Source organism: Eubalaena glacialis, chromosome 4, assembly GCF_028564815.1.
Source record: "Eubalaena glacialis isolate mEubGla1 chromosome 4, mEubGla1.1.hap2.+ XY, whole genome shotgun sequence".
Lineage (NCBI taxonomy): Eukaryota > Metazoa > Chordata > Mammalia > Artiodactyla > Balaenidae > Eubalaena > Eubalaena glacialis.
The window spans coordinates 144,515,139-144,528,525 of NC_083719.1; the positions used below are offsets into that span (position 1 = coordinate 144,515,139).

General features: G+C 36.8%; 1 long non-coding RNA gene across 1 annotated transcript in view; it reads right to left on the minus strand.

Moving 5' to 3' along the window:
* Positions 1-2,602: 2,602 nt before the first annotated feature.
* LOC133090130 (uncharacterized) overlaps positions 2,603-13,387 on the minus strand; it is a 402,534-nt gene continuing 391,749 nt past the window's right edge. The window contains exon 5 of the long non-coding RNA XR_009700783.1: positions 2,603-2,619. This is a non-coding gene — a long non-coding RNA (uncharacterized LOC133090130). The remainder of the gene's footprint in view (positions 2,620-13,387) is intronic.

Sequence of the window (13,387 nt, forward strand, 5' to 3'; positions counted from 1 at the left end):
CAATGCCCACTGACATATGTTTAAACATTTAAAAGTTATAAATCAAGCTAAAGAAACCTGCTAAATAAAATATATTCTATGTTCCTACCTTTGATAAAAAGGTTTAGTAATGAAAGGCCAAGTTCAAATTTACCATGCTCAGACTGCTTGATGTACTATGCCAGAATATGCAGCCTGGGAGAGGGGGGCAAACCCTGGCTCATGGCCCAACCCCTTTCCCTTTCCACCCCTTGACATTGGCCCACTCAGAAAAAAAGCCTCATATTAACATACAAAACACACCAACCCATTCAGCCATGTCTCACCTACAGTTCCTCCTCCCAGACAAGTAACAAGGCCCTGGCCACTCCACAGACACAGAAGGGAGCACAACAGTGTCATACCAGAAGGGATTCGTGAAACAGCCTTGTGCACTCTCTAGAAGTCGGCTCAGGGTGGTTTGGGCAGGGAACTCAAGGTGCCCGTTACCTGGTTTATGATCTCAAAAGAGAGGCAAGTCAGCAGCTTCCCTTGGCCATTCGGACACCATGGCCCATATGGAGGGATGTGCTGGATAGGGCCAAAGTGTGATCCTCTTACATGTAAGGCCCAGGACAGGGCCCTGCTTGTATGAATTTCAGAGAGGTACTGCAGTCTAAACCCCACCCCTACCCCATCTATAATCAGAATGCAAGTTCCACAAGAACAGCTCTGTTTAGTGTTTTCATCACTAAACATTTCCAAGCACTTAGTATGTGCTTAATAAATATTTGTTGAATAAATAAATAGTTGGTACTTGAATGTTTATGGAAATGCATATAATGTTTTAACCTCAAAATATCTTTATGAGTGTCTAGATGAACTTAGCCCAAAACTTGAGTACAAGTGTGGGGGTCCGGGGGGCGGGTGGAGATGAGTTCAAGTTCACATACTGTTAGAACTAAAAATGAGGATTAAAAGGAGCCAGGTATTCAAGAGTAGAGACTCAGTTATTGCCACCCATCAGATTGCAATTATGTGGAATACATTTTTTAAAATACTAGACTTTACTTTTTAGAGCAGTTTTAGGTTCACAGCTAAATTGAGAGAGTATAAAATGTTTTACCCTTCAAGTAACACAGGAGAAAATGAGAAATTTAAGATCCACACTTCTTCACCAAAAATGATAGGGAACCGGGACCTAAATCATATCAAGGTTAGGAAGGCCAACAGGCTGACCCAGGGTCCTCCCTGGCAGGGGGTCCACTGTTCTTTGGAAAACTTAGAATCCAGAGACGCTAGAAACAACCTGAGATCTGCTGTTGGACCTCTCAGAGCCTACCAGATGGGTTCAACGGACTGGGTGAAAACTTTCCCTTAAATGTGATGGTCATCAAAGAATAAACATCTAGAAAACAGGGCTTCCCACCATCATCAAGTTTTTCTAATCAAGGAAAAGCTATTGGCTCCAACTCAAAGGGAAGAATGTCAGTAGTCTGATCATATGGCAAAAGAGCCATAGCAATAACAACGACAATCATCATGGCGAATGTATACTGAGTTTAGCTTTGCAAAGTCATGAACTTCTTGCCCTCTCCACTCCCCTTTCTCTCTAATCCAAGGTGCCATCAGCCCTCACCTGGTGGACAGCAGTCCCCTCCTCACTTAGGTCTTTGAGCATCCACACCTACCCTCCCCTATCTTCATGCTGTGACCACAATTCAAAATGCAAACATACTCATGTCAACACCACCAACACCTTATCCTTCTTAAAACCCTTCAGCAGTTTCTCAAAAATCTCAATTAAAAAAAAATCAGAATCTATAACATGGTCTAAAAGGCCCTATATGTTCTGACGCCTGCTACCGTCTCCAGCCTCATCACACATCACTCAACCCTCTTGTTCCCTGGGCTCCAGCCACACTGGCCTATACTCCGTTCCTCAGAAGCCTCCTGCTCCCTGCTGATTCCAGGGCCTTTGCACGTCTTACTCTCCATGTGATGAAACCTCTCCTCTCTCTCCCCATCTTCCCTTAGCTAATTTCTACTCATCTTTGAGATCTAACTCTAATGTCACCTTCTCAAGGAAGTTTCCCTGCTCTTCCAGACTCAGAAGATACCTCAGAGCTGTAATACTGTATTGCTTTATTTCATAGCACTTGTCACAGTTAAAATGTTACACATATTTGTGTAGTTATTTAATTCATAGCTGTCTGCTCAACTAAGCTCACAAACTCCCCAACTTACAGGATCCATGAAGGCAGAATGAGTGTGCCTTGGCTCACCCCTTTATTCCCAGAACTTAAAACCGTTCCTGGGCAAGTGACATCAGCAACATGGCTGAATAAAACATCCCTCGTTGTATCCTCCCCCATCAACAACAACAATTTGGCATCCATCCACAGACAAAAGTGCCTTTGGGGGAGCTGTGGGATCTAGCACCATACACCAAAGAACCCAGGAAGAGTCTCACTCACCCATACATTAGATAATAGGCATACAGACCTTGGTCCTGACTGTGGACACTGCAGGGTGTGTGAACTGGCTCCAGCCACTCTCAGCCATGGTCCAGGAGGCCCTGGAGAACACTGTCTTGGACAATCATGCAGATAAGAGAGTCCCTGCAGAAGTCCAAGTTTCCAAAAAAGAAGTTCCAGCACACTGTTGGAGAAAAAAAAATGAGTTTAGATGCATTGAAGAAGATTGGAGGGAAAGTTTCCCTTTACCCATGTCATGCCTCCCCCAGGGTGGCACAGCTCAGTGTGCCAAATGAGACCTGCTAGGCCCATGATTGCTCCCACAAGGAAAACCAAGAGCATGCAGGTGAGTATCCAGCTTCCCCAGCTATATGAGATGTTGCCATAATCCCATTTCTCTCTCGCCCCATCCAGGGTACTAAGTCATGAGCTGTATGAGTAGGGAAGGGAAAAAGCTGAGAGAGCTGCAGATAGGACTCTCAGACAGCTTTAAAGAGACATAGATCCTACCAACTACATCACAAACTACACCAAGAAGCCTGTCCATGAGACATTGGGGATGCCTCACCTACAGATACCCCCAATTAACCCATGGGCATCCTCGGTGCTCTGGGTGCCTTGCCAACACATATCCCCACCCTGCAGCTAGCTCTCTGTGCATGCTCCAGATGGTGGCAGAGCCAGTTTTGGAAGATGGCTAATGAGCACATGCAGAAAGCTGACCTGAATCTGTGAGCTAGAGACAGACCATAAATCTGAGCTTGAGTTTGGCCCTTGGGAAAGCAACAGGAAGGTTGTCAGCATTTGGCCTGGTGCTTTTTGGGGTGGAGAGAAACCATACACTCTTACAAATTCTGCCACAAGAGGGAACAAGAAGCATGGAGCAGGTATATCCATAGAAGGTCTGAGAAAGCCTCATATTTCCTTAGTAGGGCTGATGGAAGATATTTATTTCCCAAGGGCAGTTTAGTAAAGACAGGAGGAGGACATGACTAAACTGTAAATAAGACAGCAACAGAAGACTACAAGGAACATGAAAGAAATCAAGAAAATATGACCACCGAAAGATCAAAATAATCATCCAGTAACCAACCTCAAAGACATGGAGATAAGATATTGAAAATAACTGTTTGAAGGAAGATCACTAAGTTACAAGAAAACACAGAAAGACAATTCAACAAAATCAGGAAAACAATATGTGAACAAAATAAAAAGTTTAACAAAGAGACAGAAATCATAAAAAAGAACCAAACAATAATTCTGGAGCTGAAGAATACAATGAATAAAATAAAAAATGCAACAGACAGAATCAACAGCAGACTAGATCAAGCAGAAAAAATGATCTGTGAATTACAAGATAGGACAAGAGTTCTTCTCTAAGACATGTTATAATAAAACTGTCAAATATCAAAGACAAGGAGAGTTTCTTAAAAGTAGTAAGAGAAAAGAAGTTGCAATTTACAAGGGAACCCCCATTAGGCTATCAGTGGATTTCTCAGCAAAAACCATTTAAGCCAAGAGAGAGTGGGATAATATATTCAAAGTGCTAAAAGAAAAAACTGCCAAACAAGAATACTTTACCCAGCAAAGTTGTCCTTCAGAAATGAAGAAGAGATAAAGACTTTCTCAGACAAATAAAAACTGAAGGGAGTTCATCACAACTAGACCTGCCTTATGAGAAATACTGAAAGGAATTCTTCAAGATGAAATGAAGGGATGCTAACTAGTAACATGAAAACATATGAAAATATAAAACACGTCAATAAAGGCAAGTATGTAGTCAAATTCAGAATACTATTATACTGTGATATTGTGGTGTGTTAACCGCTTAATTCTAGCATAAAGGTTAAAGGATGATGGTATTCAAAGTAACTACAGTTACAATAATTTGTTACTGAACACACAATATAAAAAGAGGTGAATTATGGCATCAAAGACATAAATGGAAAGGAGGAATAAAAAGGTAGAGCTTTGTATGCAAAAAAGTTAATTTGTTATCAACATAAAGTAGATATTTATAAGAAGTTTAATGTAAGCCTCATGATAATCACACAACAAAAACCTACAGTAGATTCACAAAAGAAAAATAGAAGGGAATTAAAGCATATCACTATTAAAAATTATCAATTCACAAAGGAAAGCATCTGGAGAGAGAAAGGAAGACTGGAACTACAAAAAAGCCAGAAAACAATTAATAAGATGGCATTAGTCAGTCTTTATCTATAAATAATTAATCTTAATGTAAATGGATTAAGTTCTGCAAACAAAACGCAGAGTGGCTGGTTGATTTAAAAAACAAGACCCAACTATATGCTGCCTACAAAAGGCTCACTTCAGCTTTAAGGACACACTTAGGCTCAAAGTGAGGGAATAGAAAAAGATATTCCATGAAAGTGGAAACCAAAAGAGAGTAGGGATGGCTATACATGTTTCAGACAAAGTAGATTTTAAACCAAAAATTATAACTAGAGACAAAGAAGGTCATTATATAATGATAAAGAAGTCAATTCATCAAGAAGCTATAACAATCATAAATAATATATGTACCCAACATCCAAACACCTAAATATATTAGGCAAATACTAACAGATCTGAAGGGAGACATAGACAACAATACAATAATAGAGGACTTCAATACCCCACTTTCAAAAATGAATAGGAACAAAAAATCAAAAGGAAACTTTGGACTTGAACTATACTTTAGACCAAACGGACCTAACAGGCATATACAGAACACTCCATCAAACAGCAGCAGAGTACACATTCTTCTCAAGCACACATGGAACATATTCTTCAGGATACGTTATATGATAGGTAACAAAACAAGTCTTGGCCGATTTAAGAAGACCGAAATCATACTAAGTATGTTTTCCAACCATAATAATATAAAACTAAAAATCAATAACAAGAGGAAAGTTGGAAAATTCACAAACATGTGGAAATTAAACAACACACTTAACAACCAATGAATCAAAGAATAAAATCAAAAGGGAAATAAAAAAAAATATTGAAACAAATGAAAATGAAAACAAAACATACCAAAATATATGGGATGCTGCAAAAGCAGTGCTGAGAGAGAAGTTTTAGTAATAAACACCTACAAAAGAAGCAAGACAGATTTCAAGTAAACAAAATAACTTTATACCTCAAAGAACTAGAAAAAGAACAAATGAAACCCAAAGTTAGTAGAAGAAAGAAATAACAAAGATCAGAGCAAAAAGAAATGAAGTAGAGACTAAAAAGACAACAGAAAAGATCAGTGAAAATAACAGCTGGTTTTTTGAAAAGATAAAATTGACAAACCTTTAGCTAGATTCACCAAGAAAAAAAATGAAAAGACCCAAATAAAATCAGAAATGAAAGAAGAGACATCACAACTGATACCACAGAAATATAAAGAATCATAAGAGACTATACTATAAACAATTATACACCAACATATTTGGCAACCTAGAAGAAATGAACAAATTCCTAGAATTGTACAAACTACCATAACTGAATCATGAAGAAACAGAAAATATGAACAGCAAATAATGAGTAAGGATTAAATCAGTAACCAAAAATCTCCCAACAAAGAAAATTCCAGGATTGTTTCCCCAATAAATTCTACCAAATATTTAAATAAGAATTAATGCCAATTCTTCTCAAACTCTTCCAAAAAATTAAAGAGACGGCAACATTTCCAATCTCATTTTATTAGGCTAGCATTACTCGATACCAAAGCCAGGTAAGGATGCTACAAGAAGGAAAAAAAAGAAACTACAGGTCAATATCTCTGATTAATATAGATGCAAAAATTCTCAGCAAAATATGAGCAAACTGAATTCAACATCACATTAAATAGATCATACACCATGATCAAGTGGGATTGATTCCAGGGATGCAAGGATGGTTCAACATATGCAGATCAATAAATGTGATATACCACATTAATAGAAACAAAAACAAAAATCATATGGTCATTTCAATAGATGCAGAAAAAGCACTTGACAAAATTCAACCACCTTTCATGATAAAAACTCAGCAAAGTGGGTATAAAAGAAATGTACCTCAACATAATAAAGGGCACATATGACAAACTTAGAGCTGACATGACACTCAGAACCTTTTAGTTGAAAATTTTTACTCTCAGATGAGGAAAAAGACAAGGATGCCCACTCTCACCACTCTTATTCAGTATAAGACTAAAGTCTTCACCAGAGTGATCAAGCAAGAGAAAGAAATAAAAGGAAGGAAGAAGTAAAATGTTTGGTTGCCAATGACATATCATATAGTATATAAAATCCTAAAGACTCCACCAAAACCTGTTAAATAAATAATTGAGTAGAGTTGGAAGACAGAAATTCAACATACAGAAATGAGTTGTGTTTCTATGCATTAACAAAATATCTGAAAAATAAAGGAAACAATCCTATTCACAATAGCATCAAAAATAATAAAATACTTACGAATAAATTTAATCAAGAGTGTTACATCTGTGAGAATGGCTATTATCAAAAAGACAAGTAATAACAAGTATTAGATGGGGAAAAAGGGAACATTCATGCACTACTGGTGGGAATGTAAATTGGCACAGCCACTAAGAAAACCAGTTTGAAGGTTCTTCAAAATTTAAAAGAGAACTACCACATGATCCAGGCATTTCACTTCTGGGTATATATCCAAAGAATATGAAATCACTCTCTTGAAGACATATCTGCACTCCTATGTTCATTGCAGCATTACTACACAGCCAAGATATGGAAACAACCTAAGCATCCATCTATGGATGAATGGATAAAGAAGGGGTAGCGTATATATATATCTATAGATATATATATATATATATATATATATATATAAATAGATATATATATATAAAATGGAATACAATTCTGTCATAAGAAAGAAGGAGATCATGGCTTTGGGACAACTTGGATGGACCTTGAGGGCATTATGCTAAGTGAAATAAGTCAGACAGAGAAAGACAAATACTGTATGATATCACTTGTATGTGGAATCTAAAAAAGATAAACTCACAAAAACAGAGAGTAGAATGATGGCTGCCAGGGACTAGGGGGTGGGAGAAATGAAAGATGTTAGTCAAAAGACACAAATTTCCAGTTCTAAGATGAATATATTTTGGAATTTAATATGCAGTATGGTGATTATAGTTAGTAATACTGTATTATATACTGGAAATGTGCTGAGCAAGTAGATCTAAATATTCTCAACACAAAAATGAAATGGTAATTACGTGAGGTGATGAAGATGCTAACTGACCCTACTGTAAGTTGGGTTTTGCAATATATACGTTTTGCAATATATGAGTATCAAATCGTTACACTGTAAACCTTAAACTTACACAATGTTGTATGTAAATTATATCTCAATAAAGTTGGGGAAAAAAACATTCCTAGCACACATTTGGTGCTCCATAAATAGTTCTTGAATTAAGGGAACAGGTAGAATAAAGGAATAGTTCCTTGTGTGCAAAGAATTGTGTTCTGCATTATTCATGTTATAAATGAGGAAACTAAAGCTTAAGAAGTTGAGTAATTTCTCCAACACCATATATTCAATAAACTGATGCTGCAGCCAGGAATCAAGCCCCCATTTTCTGACTGAGAGCTTCTATATGCTCAAAAATACTATGTAATAATATGTCTGCAAAAATTTACTTCACCTCCCTCCCCATATCTAACTTTTCTTCCATATCATAACTTCATTTGGAGATAATGTTTCAGCAGAAATGAAAATATTCCTAAGTTATTCTAGCACTTATTTTCAAATAGCAATGTGAGGCCAGTCTTTCAAAAACATTCCCACTTTTTATGAAATGGAAAAGACGTTCAAAATGTATTTATTTACCACAGATAAATTGAAAAATAATGTCAGGTACCCATGGTGTTACACTAAATCATTCCATTTTCTTTCCTAAAGCAAATGGTATTATCAACCTCATGCCACACAAGCCTTATACTACCCTGCTCCATGGTATTGAATTAACCTTTACCTGACATTTCTAGGTAATCATTTTGGGAGCCATCCAATAAATCATTTAATAAAATGAAAATGCAATAACTTTGCAGAAAGAATGTGTGCTCATTTTAAGTACTCCTAAATGGAGGCAACTGCACTCAACAACAAAAATAGCTGTTTGCATCACCAAACATAAACGAGTGGATTGGCTTTCCACAAAGGCAGCCAGGAAGTATCTGGCCATGAACTAGAATAGGCTTCTTAATGACATCCTCAAACAAGGACAACTATGCCTGTGGGGTTTTCTTTCCTGCCCTCTTCCCCGTTTGTGGCCACTGAATTTTGCAACTGATCAAAAAAGCAGATTGCTTTTTGCAAGGACATTGCATCACTGTGTGGTATAAAAACTGGTAACTAAAACTCCTTACCATTTAGCTTAAGAGACCACTTGTCTTTTGGAGAGAGAAGCTGACATCTATTTTAAAATATGGAAATGGATGGAAAAGTCACCAAGAGAATTTTGGTTCTGCAAAAGGTCATTTTAATGACTTAGTTATGCCAATATAAAGAAGTGGGAGTTAGTTGTTACATTCTTGAGTACCTTAGCAAATCTTCATTCCTTCATATTCCATGTTGGTTTCTCAGAACGAATAGACTAGTATGCCTAAGGAGGCTAGAACCTGAAGGAGGGAAAGGAGTCATACCTGAAATCCTTATCTTTGAGATCTGATGTTTGGAAATTAGAGGAGTGGCCCAGAATAGCTTCAACCAAGGCCCAGTGGTAAGACAAGGAAATAAAATTTCTTTGAAAAATGAGGCTACTACAAGCTGGCAACTCTGCCTCAACTCAAGAGTCTGAGATTGTAGGAGAGGGTAGATGTAATAGGAAAAAATAGCTTATATAGCTGCTACTTCCTCTGAAACACTTCCTTTATTGAGTTCTCAGATAAAAAGATCTGCCATTTCACCTCATATGGGATCTTTGAACACTTACACAGCAAAGACCTTTCTGAGGATTTTAAATGATAATAATTGGCTTGAGAGAATAATGCAATCAATGTATCTAACAGTAAGTAAAAAAAAAAAAAGCACAGAATAGTGATCAATTAGGAGTTCCCCTTAACAACAATGAAATCAGGATAATTACTTTAAAAAGCACTGGCATTTGTTTACATTCCATAAAATAAGGAAGTTTTGCATCTCTGCGAAGTGTATACCTACAGATCAGTGGTTATCAAATAGGGGCAATTTTTTTTTTTAATTTATTTATTTATTTTTGGCTGTGTTGGGTCTTCGTTTCTGTGCGAGGGCTTTCTCTAGTTGCGGCGAGTGGGGGCCACTCTTCATTGCGGTGCGCGGGCCTCTCACTATCACGGCCTCTCTTGTTGCGGAGCACAGGCTCCAGTCGCGCAGGCTCAGTAGTTGTGGCTCACGGGCCCGGCTGCTCCGCGGCATGTGGGATCTTCCCAGACCAGGGCTCGAACCAGTGTCCCCTGCATTGGCAGGCAGATTCTCAATCACTGCGCCACCAGGGAAGCCCAAATAGGGGCAATTCTGCCCTCTCTCACAGAACACTGGAAATGCCTAGAGACATTTATGTTTGTCACAACAGGGTGCTGATATTGACCTCTAATGGATAGAGGCCAGGGATGCTTTGAAACATCCTACAATGCAGAGGCCAGTCTCCCATAATAAAGAATTGTCTATCCAAAATGTCAGTAGTACTGAGGTTGAGAAACCCTGATATAAATCAAAAAGAATCATCTTAAAATCACAAAAAAACATACTCAGATCTCATTACAAACTCCACAAAAGTCAATGAATATGAAAACTGACAAAAACTTTGAAATCTTTCCATTTTTCAGACACCTGATTAAGTTCTTCATCCCAGGAATACATTCATAAAGGCTACTGAAGAAAAACTCTTCAGTCATTCTTTCCAGTATAATTCTAAATCCACACTGACATTCTGGAGGTGTATCTAAGACAGGCTTTGAGAATTTTATCTATACTTAAATGGACAAGCCAAGTTACTGTACAGTACATTATTGGGCATTTTGTGTACTTGGCAATTTAGCAAAAGAAACTGAACAACCAAAACAAAATTTTAATAAAAAGCCAGTGCTGTAAAGTAATATCTAGAAGCAGCCTGAGGCCACCTAAAATGAGTTGTTCTTTGATTTCTAATGTAGTACTAGGAGTGTGAAGTCTGGTCAAACAGAAGAAATTTTGAGTCCCAGCTCCATTTTAACAAACTGTTCTATTATAGAATCCAGGTTCACATACCTCACCTAAAAATAATGATTGTACTTATCTCAGGGGGTAATTATGAAAGTTAAACTATATGGTGCTTATCAAAATATTTAGGACATTAACAGCCTGACACTCTACAAATGTAGGTAATAGTGACATGTTCCAAGCTAACCTAGGTAAGTGTCACAGGATGAAACTTGATTGAAAGAAGAGAATTTGGGGAATTTTCTCTATTGAAAGTGTCTCTTCTTTTGGAAAGTTTGACTTTCACTAAGACATCAATTTAAACCACTAAGATACTGAAAGACAGAGGAAAGCCTATGCATTACTTCATGCTGATTCTAAATCAGGGTATTTTGTTAATGTTGATATACAGTAAAAACTTTGTCACAAAGAATAGAGTAATAATTACACAGGATTTCCACAGTTTTACTATTATAGAACTTCAATTGTTGGATGACCAATTTAAGTATCTCAAGATCTCACCTAAAGAAATAAGTATAAAAATAAAAGATAATAAAGACATGAAAAGTGACATAGTTCTGTTGGAAATTACAAATTTATGCATTTAAACAAAACATAATAAAACAAAACAAAAATTAGCATAATTGTCAATTTAACATTAGCCACATATGATTTAGAGGTGAGTAACTGAATAAATTCTCAACTTCTCAATGAGAATTTCTTAGGGGACATACCTACCTCGTCTAATAGAGAACATACTACCTACTCAGTAATCCCAAGATACCTACCCCAGGGTACCTATCCATGCTATACCATTAATATCATTTGATTCATAACTCTTCCAGCTTGAAACCAACTTCATACTTTGTCCAGTTATACACCAATGGCCCAGTACATACACATAATTTATTGTTCCAAGTGGGTAGCTAAATCTATAGCCTTCAAATGATTTACACTTTCCTATGCCCAATCTATTACACATGTCATAATCTTGATATTAGAGATCTGATTTTGGCCTAGAATTTTGAGCCTCCTGGACACTAATAAAAGAACTAGACAGAAGCTATACAAGAAGGAAAGCAGCTTTATGATAGAGTTTGCCCAATACACCTTTTATGTTGCAATACTCCATTGTCAATAAACAAAAACTCACATGCTTTAAAAAGCAGTGCCTTTGTGTTATCTCAGTAAGCATGAAATTCTCCATAGATTCCCATCAAAAATCAAGGAATAACAACAGGAGTAAGAAAGTTATGAGAGGTAACACAAACTAACAAAGTGCCTGGAATATAGTAGGAAATCAATAATGTTAACTATATTTAATATTACTAAATGAACTCAAAATATCAACATTTAAATCCAATCATTTTCTAGAACCAGAATACAGAGAGCATAAAATAATTTACCCCACAAACTTTCGACCTCTATGCAAATATCTCCAAGAGACTTTTAAATTATTTCATTATGTGGGAATTTACTGTAGCAAATTGCTTGATATACTTGTTTAAATATAGGTTTAAATAAAAACATTAGTTGACAGCTGGAAAATTACACTATATGCAGAATAATTTTATTCTAATTATATGACTAGAGAGAATATGTGTTATTTTATCCACTGTTCATCTCTTTCTTTTGGAAGATTTCTCTCCCCGAGCCCATGTAATTTGGGGAACTGAGATTGAGAACCATTAGAATGGCATAAATATGAGCTTCATGGGGACCTTTGCCCCCAGTATGGAGAAAGTATGCCTGAGAAATACAGGGGGTATAGAAGAAATGGGATTCCAAATATAAAGAGATATAGTCATTACAGTTCCTGATCATTCCTAGCAAGGATTTTAATCTTAAGATTTTAGTCTTAAGACTAACGGGAAGCCATGAAGAGAATCAATCAGGAGACAAGCATGGTCATGTTAACACATGGCAAAGATAACTCTGACTACAGTGTGGGACACAGTTTGGATGGGAAATAGAGTGAGTGTGTGAAATCCATTTTAGAGGTTATTTTTGACATTCAGGCAGGAAATCAAGGCATCTTTTCATGTGAGTCTTCCCTGACCAATATCAAACCTGACAAAGAGTTTATCCCCAGCTACTATGTACTTTAATGGTATCTTTTTTTCCATCATATTTATCTCAATTTAAGATGTATAATTTGTATGCTATAGTTTTTTTTGTAATGCCTGCTCTTCACTAGACTTGCCCATGAGTGGCAGGGATTGCATCAGTTTTATTTACTTCTTTTAACTCCAGTACATAGAAGAGGGTTTAGTTCAGAATTTAGGCCCAATAAATATTTGTTGAATGACTGAATGAATGGCCAGCTGAATAAGAATTGACACTAACCTTCATTGATCTCAGAAATATGGTTTCAATAGAAATGCTATCTCTGGACACATGATAAATAGAGATGAAAATAAATACATGGCTGAACACTCATTTATATCAATAATTACACAACTACAAGCAGATTTTTTTCCCATGGCTGTCGGTAAAGGAGACTGCTTTTATCTTTCTTATGCTCAGCATTATACATTCCAACAAACAGAAAATTAGCAGAAGTTGTTGGAAATTGGAAGAGTGGAAAAGAGTTGGACAACGTATAGGGCAAATCCTTTGACTATTAAGTAAAAAAGTTACCGACAAACTAAATCTACATCGAGATCCTAAAGCAACATTTTCACTCACCCTCCAGTAAATTAGTTTGATAATATAGAAAAAGAGTTCCTTTAAGGTTACTATAGCTCTAACTGAATTTTCAGTCCCTTCCCCCT